Below are 12,651 nucleotides of genomic sequence, written 5' to 3' on the forward strand. Positions count from 1 at the left end.
AGCTAGTAGTAATTGTTTATAGTCTGTGCCTTAATTATATTTAGATCTATAACATCAGACATTACCTATCAGTCGTTGTACATAATATTTTACATGTTAATATTGCATGCAGATGGCAGCAGTTGAACTCAGAGAGTAACATATTGTTTTCGGTTTATTTTCCATATAACAATATGAATGGGAACAGATTCCAAAAGTATCCGCCACAAAATTACACCCTACTTTTAATAAACTTCTGCATCTATGCCCTTAAAAGACTAAAACAATAATAACATACTTTGGGTCAAATTGATAATTAGATTTAGACACAGCCCACGGATCACAGGAACTAGGATAAGATGGCGGAGCCACTAGCAAACACTTAATACCTAAACAGGAAGTACAAGCCCACACTAACCCGTAATCTCGCGAGATTACGCTCCACTCACTGACCCATGGCGCTAGATAGCTTGCTATTTAAACGCCCCATCAGAACGACAGCTGCTAGATCGACAATCGGAATATATCGAGGACGGTACCCGAACACATCAGGTATGCCACGCTCATCCATTTAGATAGAGGCGCGCACGGTAGTTTTTCAATCTATCCCCACGATAATACTAGTCTACGAAATGTAAAATTTTCCCCTCTTTACGCTATCTATAGGAGATCACCCAGCGCATAGCATCCAGGGTCCGAACACCCTAGCAGTCAATCATCAGAGCAGACCACGCGGTAACGCACAGAAGAAGTCTTAGACCAGTAATAGGTAAGCGTTACGCTGTATCATGTATGAGCTTCACAGCCTAACAACAATAGAAATAGATACCGCAAGTGTCCCCTTGTCTCCCAGTATAGGTCCAAAATTATCTATAGCCGAAATGCAGACCCATGAAAGAGAATGAGGCAGCAGTTGTGGTGGAGTCGACAGGCACTCTAAAGGTAAATTAAACATATCCTGCTCATGAGATACATATTACGAGGATATGAGCATGATTTAAATTAAATAGCCATAACTTTGTGTCTTGTACAGTAGACAATATAAACCACCCCCGCTGAACCCAGCAAACATACAGGAAGCTACCCTGCTTTGCAGCAAACGAGACTGATAGACGGAGACATACAGCACAAAATAAGCACTAGACAAGGTAATCTTTCTATCGGAATAAAAACTAATACAAACTTCCACTTAGAACGATAAATTAAAAGGCATTCTCCGTTCCGTCTAGACACACGGATCTGGGTCCTCGGCCTCCGCACAGAAGTAATCAAAATATATCTATTAGAAGCCGTTTGCTCCTATAATCAAGGTAATAACATGCTCCTCTAGCCAACAACAACTAAAGTCTCCTTGGAAAATTCATTTCACCCTATCTTGAAAGTCCTACTATTAGAAAGTCCCAATTGGTCATATAAGCCAATTGAATTTTGAAGCTCAGTAGAGTAGCTACCATCTGCAAGCAATAATCCATACGGTGTAAGATCACATGAGTCAGAAAATGTGAATTAGAGACAAATGTACATAATGTATAGGATGAATGAAATAAATGTACAGAATTTGTAAATACAAGTATGTAGATAAGTGTAAATATGACAGCACCTAGCTTTAGATGGCCCTCAGCGGACTTAGGAGTTTGCGCAACTGTAACAGACATAAATACAACAGTGTGTAAGGTCAAAATAGAATGAAGTAAGCAATAAGACATGTGTAATATATAACTGTATATAAGAGTGATACTAAAGCATTATTTTTTCATCATTTTTAAGCCACATTAACTATAGTAAAGAACAAGGCAGATTTCCTGAGGAAGGCGACGGCCGAAACGCGTTGAAGGAATTAATTCTGCGTTTACATTAAGTTTCTTATAATGATTATGTGGTTATTTTAAAAAAAAACGATTATTTATGTGATAATTTCTTAATGTTTTGTATATGACAATGTCCTTGGTAAACAAAAAAAGTATATATATATGAGCAAAAGTATAATAAGGTAAAAAAAACGTAAAAAAACAGGAACTGATAATACTCTAAAAATAAAACAAAATAAATGACATCAACTATAATTACATGAGTGAAGAATGATTTATTGTAAAACACATGTCTAAATTACTCTCAGATTAATAATACACTAAACCCGGTGTGCACTTTCCCTTTCTAAAAAACAAATTCACCTTGCCAGGGTTCATCCTATTAGGCAGGGGCCCCATTTTTTCCAAACTAGGGGGCACAGGTGCCTTAGGGGCTGCAGTAGCAGGAGTCTGCCCTCCTTTCTTGGTGCACTCACTAAACCAGTGAGTTTTACTTTTACAGTATTGGCACCACCTTTTCGATTGGCCTTCTTGATTCTTCTTTTTCTGGGAAGCCTGACCCCCCCCCTCTTTGGGTTGTTGGGGACCTGTCGAAGACTTCTGGTCAGTTTGTTCCCCTTTCGAATCTTTACCCTTCTGGTCTGCTTTCTTCTGACCACCCTGGTTCTGGCCCTGGTTTTGCTTAACCCTTGTTCTGACCCATCTGTCTGCCTTCTTTCCCAATTCTTGGGGAGAGGTCAGATCCGAGTCGACAAGGTGCTGATGCAACAACTGGTTCTGACAATTGTTTAAAATCTGTTCTCGCATGATCAAATTATACAATCCTTTGTAATCAGTAACCTTACTGCCCAGCAACCAGCCCTCCAAAGCCTTAGTGGCACAATCAACGAAATCAGACCAGTCCTGAGACTGAGTTTTCTGGGTATCCCTGAACAGCAACCTGTACTGCTCAGTGGTTAGGCCGAACCCATCAATCAGTGTGTTCTTCAGGACCTGGTAATTGTTAGCATCCTCTACTCTAGTAGTGAGGAGCTTATCTCTACCTTTACCTTCAAAGGAGAGTGTTGGACAGGCCGCATGTTCGAGCTGCCCCCCCTCCCCGCAATGGGACCAGGACCCTGGCTCTCCCTGCATCCCCAGCCAGAGTCCACAAACGACCACCCGAAGTACCCTGCAATCCCTCCACTACAAGACACCAGCTCCGGACCCAGCTGGCCCGGGTCACCATCTACCCCACGACATCGACCCGGCCGCCATCTTGGGGCACTGCAGCACGAGGCCGCGTGGCCTCAACTCGACCCTAACCCCGGGCCCGGCCGGCCCCGACATCGACATCGAGGCCCCACCATCCTCCCAGGAGGCAGAGTGATCACTTGGCAAGTCAATGGGAGAAGGAATCGTCAACGGCTCTCCTCCGCCAGGTGTCGATCACCCCAGGCCGCCTGGGCGCTGGCTCCACCCCCCTGCTGGGTGTCTGGACTCCCTCATCCCGGACCTCCCGGCCCCCAGGCGCGAGGGTTCGGACATCAAAGGGGACCAGACCTATAACTGGGGCAGGGCCAGACCAGGAGGGCAGTTGTATCCTGGAGTCGAGAGACCCGAGAAGAACTCATCCGTGACTTGGCCTGCTGGCGCTGCCGCGGCCCTCTGCCTCGTGAAACCATCGTCTTGGCCTGCTGGCGCTGCCGCAGCCCTCTGCCTCGTGAAACCATCGTCTTGGCCTGCTGGCGCTGCCGCGGCCCTCTGCCTCGTGAAACCATCGTCTTGGCCTGCTGGCGCTGCCGCGGCCCTCTGCCTCGTGAAACCATCGTCTTGGCCTGCTGGCGCTGCCGCGGCCCTCTGCCTCGTGAAACCATCGACTTGGCCTGCTGGCGCTGCCGCGGCCCTCTGCCTCGTGAAACCATCGACTTGGCCTGCTGGCGCTGCCGCGGCCCTCTGCTTTATGAGACTATCACCTTGGCCTGCTGGCGCTGCCGCGGCCCGATCCACAGACCCTCCAGCTCGAGGATTGTGAGCTCGCCTTTTACCACTACCTGTACCGATCCGGTACCAAGACTGTCCCGCTACCCCCTTTCCCTACAGAGACTAGAAGTGAGAGGACCCCCGGGTCCAAGTTATCCTGTATCGCTGATATCCTTGCCTTAAGAACCTTATATAAAGCCTTGAACTCGACTTGGTATGGTGCCTGTTTGTGGGGAGGGTGGGTACTTGTCTGTACGATCGCCGGAGACGGTCCCCCTCGGGGATCTCTCCCTCGGTATCCGGCCGACCCTCAGGGTCCCCGTCTAACATTGGTGGCCAGCGACGGGATCCGAACCTACGCATAATCGTACAGAAAGTCACTCGCCCCACCACACACAACAACCATGTCAATAGAGAGCGGAACAACGGAAAAATTTCAGATGGAAAAATTGGAAGACTACAACCACCGGGAACTGAAGCAATATTGCATAGAACTTGGACTTCCAACCACAGGTCTTAGCACAAAGGAAGACTTCAAACGAGCCCTAGAAGCTTGGGCAGAAACGGGTACGGCCGTACCCCGAACACAAACAACCGAAACGAGCCCCGCACCAACTAAAGAAAGAGCGGATCTCTCCCTGGAAGAGATCCGAGAAAGAGAAAAAACCAGACTCCACGAATTAGAACTTGCCCGACTTCGCTTGGATGGGGAACTCAAGCTGGCAGAACAAAAAATAACCCTGGAACACTTACGGCTCAGGGAAGAGCGGGAAGACAAGCAAAGACAGAGGGAGCTAGAGGAAAAGAGACTAGAATACGAACATGAGCGCAATCTCAAAGCACTGGAGATTCAGAAACAGAATAAAGACCTCGGGCTCCCCGAACGACCGACCTTGTCTGCCTCGACCGAGCCCAAGGTTCACATCCCCAAAGATGTCATCCGGGAATACCACAAGAACGATGATATCCAGCAGTGGTTTAAAGCCTATGAGGTGGCAATGACCTCCCACCGGATTCCCCGAAGCGATTGGGGAGCCGGATTATGGGGGAGGTTTGTCAACGAAGGGCGGGACGCCCTGCTGCAACTCCCGGACCAGCTGATGACCTCCTACGACCACATGAAGGCCGCCCTCCTCACTCGATACGGGCTCACACCTGAGATGTACCGCCAACGGTTCCGCGACTGCAAACGGATTCCGGGTACAACTTGGGTGGAGTACGTGAACTTTTTTAGCCGAGCCTTCGAGGGGTGGATCAAGGGCAACAAAGTAACCACCTACGAACAACTCTTTGACCTTATTGTATGGGAACACCTGTCGAACAACTGCTTCGTGGAGCTCCGGCAACACCTCCTGGACAGCAAGCTAACCGACCCTCGACAACTCGCCGCCGAAGCCGACCGGTGGGAAAGCACCCGAGTTGGCCGGAGCGCACCCAGCGAGGTATCCAGATCGTATCGCCCCCGAGGGGGAGGAGGAAGTCAGGGTCGGGGGAGAGACCCCGGCCCCTCGTCACCCCCCAGAAACCCCTCGACCCCGGTTGGCCGGGGAAGCCCTGCCGTCCGGGCCGGTTTCCGGGCCAACATTACGTGCCACAGGTGCCAGCGACCCGGCCACTACGCCAGTGATCCCAACTGCCCAAAGAATCCGAACACGACTCCCCGCCAAGTTGCAGCGGCGGCCCTAGGGGAAGAAATAATCCCGGAAGACCAAGAGGAGTACGAGACCGATCCCTCGGAATGGGCACCCGCCGCCATGGCACTGGTCTGCTTAGGGGAGAGAGACATGATTCCGCGGGCCCCCCTTCCCGCCAACACACAGAAGTACGGTCAATGGGTTAACATCAATGGTCGCCGGGCGGAAGCCCTCCGCGACACCGGGGCCAGTGTAACGGCGGTCCGACGCCACCTCGTCACTCCAGACCAAATCTTGCCGAACATTCTTTGCCCTGTTCGATCAGCCGACAACTCCGAAAGCCTATGCCACATGGCCTGCGTCCCCTTCGAGTGGGGAGGAGTAACAGGGATGTTAAAAGTAACTGTCCGCGATGATGCCCCCGTGGACTGCCTCCTAGGAAACGACCTTGAAAGCTCTCCCTGGGCAGCTGTCGAACGGAGGGAGCACCTGGGGATGCTTGGCCTCCCCGAATGGGTCTGCGTCACGACCCGGTCCATGACCGCCCGCGCGGTCCCCAGCCCAGAAGAGCCCGAGTGGCCAGAACCTCCTCCCGCGCTCATCCCAGAGGAGGCCGCCCCAGAAGCCATTCCCTTGACCCAAACCGAAGAAGGACCCGACCAGCTTCGGGACGTCCCTGACCTGGCACAATGGCGGCAGGAGGGAGGCCCCACGCAGGAACAATTCCGGGCCGAGCAAAAAACCTGTCCTTCTCTCGAAGGACTCCGGCAGCAAGCCCTGGCCCAGAGCACCGGGGATACCTCGGGGGCCCACTGGATCTACTGGGACCAAGACCTGCTCTACAGCGAGCAGAAAATTGCAGAACTAGGGGCCAGTCGGGTGCTGGTGGTGCCCCTTCGCTTCCGAGACTTCCTCCTGAACTTAGCCCACGATGTCCCCCTTGCCGGACACCTGGGGCAGGATAAAACCTACGACCGCCTGGTGACCCATTTTTTCTGGCCCCACATGCGGAAGGATGTCACCAACCACTGCAAGGCCTGCCCCACCTGCCAGGCCAGCGGAAAAAGTGGCCGAAAAATCAAAGCACCATTACAACCCTTTCCTGTCGTCACCACCCCGTTTGAACGAGTGGGAATAGACATTGTGGGGCCCCTCGACCCTCGAACAGCCCAAGGACACCGGTTCATCCTGGTCCTTGTAGACCACGCCACCCGCTATCCCGAGGCCATCCCTCTTCGGACTGTGACGGCCCCCGTGGTGGGCCGGGCCCTGATGGGGATCTTCTCCCGGGTGGGGTTCCCCCGGGAGGTCGTCAGTGACAGGGGCACGAACTTTATCTCCAGATATATGAAGTCCCTCTGGCAGCAATGCGGGGTCACCTACAAATTCACGACCCCCTATCACCCGCAAGGAAACGGACTGGTCGAGAGATTCAACCGCACCCTCAAGGGGATGATTATGGGTCTAGAAGAACCCCTTCGACGCCAGTGGGACGTACTGCTTCCATGCCTCCTGTTTGCCTATCGGGAGGTCCCGCAGAAGTCCCTCGGCTTCAGCCCCTTTGAACTACTGTACGGGCACCCCGTCCGGGGCCCCCTCAGCCTAGTCAAGGAAGGTTGGGAGCAGCCTCCCCAGAAAACTCCCCCGGACATCTACCGGTATCTCCTGGCTCTCCGCAACCAGACCCGGCGGTTCCGAGACACCGCCAAAGCCAACCTCGAGGCCAGTCAGGAGGACATGAAGAGGTGGTACGATCAGCACACGTCCTCCATTGAGTTCGAACCTGGACAACAGGTCTGGGTGATGTCCCCGGTTGAGCCCTGTGCCCTCCAAGACAGATGGTCCGGGCCCTTCAAGGTAATCGAACGCAAGGGGCCCGTCACCTATTTAATCGACATGGAGACTGCCCGGAACCCCCTACGGGTCCTCCATGCCAACAGGCTCAAACCCCATTTTGTGCGATCCGAACTCAGCCTCCTGATGGCTACCGATACTGGGACAGAAGAAGACTCCGAACCCCTTCCGGACTTACTGAGGGCCCTCGAGCAGGATGGCTCAGTGGAAGGGGTCCAGCTCTCCGAGGCCCTGTCCCCGGAGCAACGCCAAGACTGCCAAACGCTCCTGAGGCAGTTCGCCTCCCTGTTCTCCCTCACCCCCGGAGTCACCCCCTGGTGCCTCCACGATGTGGACACCGAGGACAGCCCTCCTATTCGACACCGAGCATACCGCGTACCAGACCGGGTACGAACCTGCATCCAGACCGAGGTGTCCAAGATGCTGACCCTAGGAGTGATCGAACCCTCAGACAGTCCCTGGGCGAGCCCAGTCGTCCTGGTTCCCAAGGCAGCTGCCCCGGGCGTTGCCCCGGAGCTCCGGTTCTGCGTGGACTATCGAGGGCTGAATGCAGTTACCCGGACCGACGCTCATCCCATCCCCCGGGCAGACGAGCTAATTGACCGGATGGGGGCCGCCCGCTACCTGAGCATCTTCGACCTAACAGCGGGCTACTGGCAGATCGGCCTCACCCCTAGGGCCCAAGAACGATCCGCCTTCTCTACCCCAGACGGGCACTACCACTTTAAAGTCATGCCCTTCGGCATGAAAAACGCCCCGGCAACGTTCCAACGGCTGGTAAACCAGGTACTGGCGGGCCTGGAAGACTTCAGCGCCGCCTACCTGGACGACATTGCTGTGTACAGCCACCAGTGGACCGACCACCTCCGCCACCTGCGGGAGGTTCTACACGCCCTCCAGCAAGCCGGGCTCACCATCAAGGCCAGCAAGTGCCAAGTTGGCCAAGGGTCCGTGACCTACCTGGGACACCAAGTGGGAAGCGGGCTGGTGGCCCCTCTCCAACTCAAGATTGCTGCCATCCAGGCCTGGCAACCCCCTACGAGCCAAACGGAGGTCCGGGCCTTCCTGGGGCTCACCGGATACTACCGGCGGTTCGTGAAGGACTATGGCAGCATCGTGGGGCCCCTCACAGAGCTCACCTCCAAAAAGAGCCCCAAAACCGTCAACTGGACCCCGGACTGCCAATCAGCCTTCGAGAAGCTAAAGACCGCCATGTGCACGGCCCCCGTGCTCCAGGCTCCCGACTACAGCCGGGAATTCATTGTGCAGACGGACGCCTCCGATCATGGTGTGGGGGCTGTCCTCTCCCAACTCAACACCGAAGGGGTCGACCATCCGGTGGTCTTCATCAGCAGACGCCTCTTGCCCCGAGAACAGCGCTGGAGCACCATTGAAAGGGAGGCCTTCGCCGTAGTCTGGGCACTCAAGAAGCTCCGGCCCTACCTCTTCGGCACCCACTTCCGGGTGCAAACAGACCACCGACCCCTGCAATGGCTGATGCAAATGCGGGGGGAGAACCCGAAGCTGTTGCGCTGGTCCATCTCCCTGCAGGGGATGGACTTCACGGTGGAACATCGTCCAGGCCAGGACCACGCCAACGCCGACGGCCTGTCACGCTTTTTCCGCCTCAGCGAGGAGAGTCCCCAGGAAGATGGCTGACTCTCCCCGCCTTCAGCTGGGGGGGACGCATGTTGGACAGGCCGCATGTTCGAGCTGCCCCCCCTCCCCGCAATGGGACCAGGACCCTGGCTCTCCCTGCATCCCCAGCCAGAGTCCACAAACGACCACCCGAAGTACCCTGCAATCCCTCCACTACAAGACACCAGCTCCGGACCCAGCTGGCCCGGGTCACCATCTACCCCACGACATCGACCCGGCCGCCATCTTGGGGCACTGCAGCACGAGGCCGCGTGGCCTCAACTCGACCCTAACCCCGGGCCCGGCCGGCCCCGACATCGAGGCCCCACCATCCTCCCAGGAGGCAGAGTGATCACTTGGCAAGTCAATGGGAGAAGGAATCGTCAACGGCTCTCCTCCGCCAGGTGTCGATCACCCCAGGCCGCCTGGGCGCTGGCTCCACCCCCCTGCTGGGTGTCTGGACTCCCTCATCCCGGACCTCCCGGCCCCCAGGCGCGAGGGTTCGGACATCAAAGGGGACCACACCTATAACTGGGGCAGGGCCAGACCAGGAGGGCAGTTGTATCCTGGAGTCGAGAGACCCGAGAAGAACTCATCCGTGACTTGGCCTGCTGGCGCTGCCGCGGCCCTCTGCCTCGTGAAACCATCGTCTTGGCCTGCTGGCGCTGCCGCGGCCCTCTGCCTCGTGAAACCATCGTCTTGGCCTGCTGGCGCTGCCGCGGCCCTCTGCCTCGTGAAACCATCGTCTTGGCCTGCTGGCGCTGCCGCGGCCCTCTGCCTCGTGAAACCATCGTCTTGGCCTGCTGGCGCTGCCGCGGCCCTCTGCCTCGTGAAACCATCGACTTGGCCTGCTGGCGCTGCCGCGGCCCTCTGCCTCGTGAAACCATCGACTTGGCCTGCTGGCGCTGCCGCGGCCCTCTGCTTTATGAGACTATCACCTTGGCCTGCTGGCGCTGCCGCGGCCCGATCCACAGACCCTCCAGCTCGAGGATTGTGAGCTCGCCTTTTACCACTACCTGTACCGATCCGGTACCAAGACTGTCCCGCTACCCCCTTTCCCTACAGAGACTAGAAGTGAGAGGACCCCCGGGTCCAAGTTATCCTGTATCGCTGATATCCTTGCCTTAAGAACCTTATATAAAGCCTTGAACTCGACTTGGTGTGGTGCCTGTTTGTGGGGAGGGAGGGTACTTGTCTGTACGATCGCCGGAGACGGTCCCCCTCGGGGATCTCTCCCTCGGTATCCGGCCGACCCTCAGGGTCCCCGTCTAACAGAGAGCCACAAGATAGCTGCCCACTGACTCTGGGGGACGCACTGTACAGTGCAGGCCCGCTCCAAAGCAGTAATCCACTTGTGGATGTCGTCCCCTTGCTTAAAGGGGGGCACTATCTTATTCAGGTGCTTAGTGTCTAAACTCCTGGGTTCCCGTGGGGTAATGCTGCCACCAGTGGGAATTGTCCCACTCAATTCTTGCTCTCTAGCAAAGGCGAGTCTCTCTTTGGCTAGGGCCAGTTCTTCCCTTTCGATCCGCAGATTGACTTCCCGCTCCTTCGCTTCGTACACTCTCCTCTGAGGGGATGTCATCCCTCTTCGAGCAAAGCCTCGAGAGCCATTGGTTTGAACGGATCTATTAGAGCCTCTCGACAGAGACCTAACTCGTCAATTCCCAATGTTAAGCTGGCCTGAGAGAGGCCCCAAGGGTCTCCTGGTACCATTCTCGTGCCGGCTTAAGTTGTCCTGGGTTAGCTGGCTAACTATGACTGGACCTTTGTCTGCCTCGTCCCCAGATGTCTCTGGCTCCTCGTCCTCCTCTTCACCTTCTGCGGAGAGATGGATAAGGTCAGGGTCACCTCGGGTTCCCTCGAGGGGTGGCATACTCTCTTCTGGATGAGAAGGGTCGGTGTTACCCGCCCTCCTAGCATCATAAGTCTCCAAGAGACCAATCAGAAACGGAGTTGTAGGGTTTGAACCCTGTTTTAGCTTCCGAGACGTACAGAGTTGTCGCATCTCTTGGAAGCTAAGTGCAGCATATCTGGACGTGACCTGTGGAGGGTCGACTGACACAAGGGGAGACTCAGAGTTTCCTCCTTTGTCTGACATGCTGCTTCTAGTGTGGTGTAAGTGATGCACCTACCTACACTATATGTTTCCTACTGATCCCTTGCTAAGAGTTGTAGCCAAGGTGTGCTAAGCCTTGAGGAGCTACAACAGCTGGTTCAGTAGAACTCAGAGTATTCTAAGCTAAGTTATATGTACCTGAAGTACTTATGCGATCTTTCACAAGATATTCTTAGGATACGCGTGGTAAAACAACAGCAAGCTCAAATCCCAACCGCTGCCACCAATGTGAGAAGTTGGCCCGATATGCAGTGTTCACTATTCTAGCGACCACTATGCATCGGTCCAAACGACCCTTATGGTGATTGGTTGTAAGTCAACCTTAGACCAGCTATCCTAGTAGCGTGGATACGAGCAGTCTTCGGGCTAAACTCTAGAGGGCATGTTAAGCCAGCTGTTATACCATCACATACCCCTTGAACACCAAGTGAAAGGACACCACACAAGTGTTATGAAAATAAACAGTATATTTATTAGAATCACAACAGCCCTGTACTCTTTATGAGGACAGGGTACTAAGCACAGAACAAAACTCTTAGGAAAATACTTCAAGTGCACAATCAATACAAGTGCCCGAGGGCACGGAAAGTTTAGAGGTCTCGGGCGGACCGGACAAGGCAAGTCGGAAGCGAGGGACTCGGGACCCTTAAGTAAGGAGGCTATGCGGGCACCGAAATGCCGAAGTTACCTAGCCACAAGGGCTGCGGCTGCACAAGTCTTACAGGCATCGGGGGTCTTCGCTGACGAGCCAGGAGCCGGAAGGAAGGAGTTCCTGGCCGGCGACCAGTGAAGAATAGTTCGTAGAGATCCAAGCCTGGATCAGAGATCGATGATACCTGAAAGCAGAGGGGACCAAGTTCGTACTACTAGCCAGTAGTCAGAGGGTACCAGGAGGGCACCGGATGGCCGTCACCTCGACTAGGTGAGTGGGTGACGCTAGGCTCTGCAGTCTCACGGACCAGGAGGCGTTGTCGGCGACCAGGATGGAGGTGCGAGCTGTCCCACGAAGGTTGATGCTGTCGGCGTCGCTGGGCCCAGGGTTGGGGCAACAAGCCTTGGCAGATTTCAGGGCCACGTGGTGGGCCTAAAATGGCGTATTGAGTGGACCAGGAGGGTCCGGGGTGCTCCTCTCGTAAAAGGGAGCAAGGGCCGGTCTGGAGCGGTGGTTGTCGGATGTCGTCAAGGAGGTCACAGGCCAGCGGCTAGTAACCGGACAACGTGCTGAGCGGCAAAGCAGAAGGGCCCCATGCAGATCGTGGAGATGCTGGGAGACTGCACTTCGATGCTGGAGCGGCTCAGGGTCGGGGCTTCTCGGACCCCAGAGCACTCACCAGAGGATTCCTTCGGTGATCGTGCTGGTTAAGAAAGCGTGCAGGTTTTGATGATGGCCGGTCCCTCGAGGTCTCGTCGCACCCACAGATCTCAGCTAAGCTGACGATGTGGGTAGAGGTCAGAGGTGCCAGGGAAGCCGGTTCTCGTCGAGCTGGGTCGTCGGATTCCTGAGGAAGGACTTGCAGCAAACCGCAGAGTTCTTAGATGGTGCCTGAGGATGCAGGGTGACTACTCCTTAGCCACAAGGGAGATATCTTGAGAAGAGTCTCGAATGTCCTTTCGTAGAAAGTAGTTCTTGATTCAAAGATGATCTAATTTGGAAGGG

Source organism: Lissotriton helveticus (genome assembly GCF_964261635.1).
Source record: "Lissotriton helveticus chromosome 1_1 unlocalized genomic scaffold, aLisHel1.1 SUPER_1_unloc_33, whole genome shotgun sequence".
NCBI classification, from domain to species: domain Eukaryota; kingdom Metazoa; phylum Chordata; class Amphibia; order Caudata; family Salamandridae; genus Lissotriton; species Lissotriton helveticus.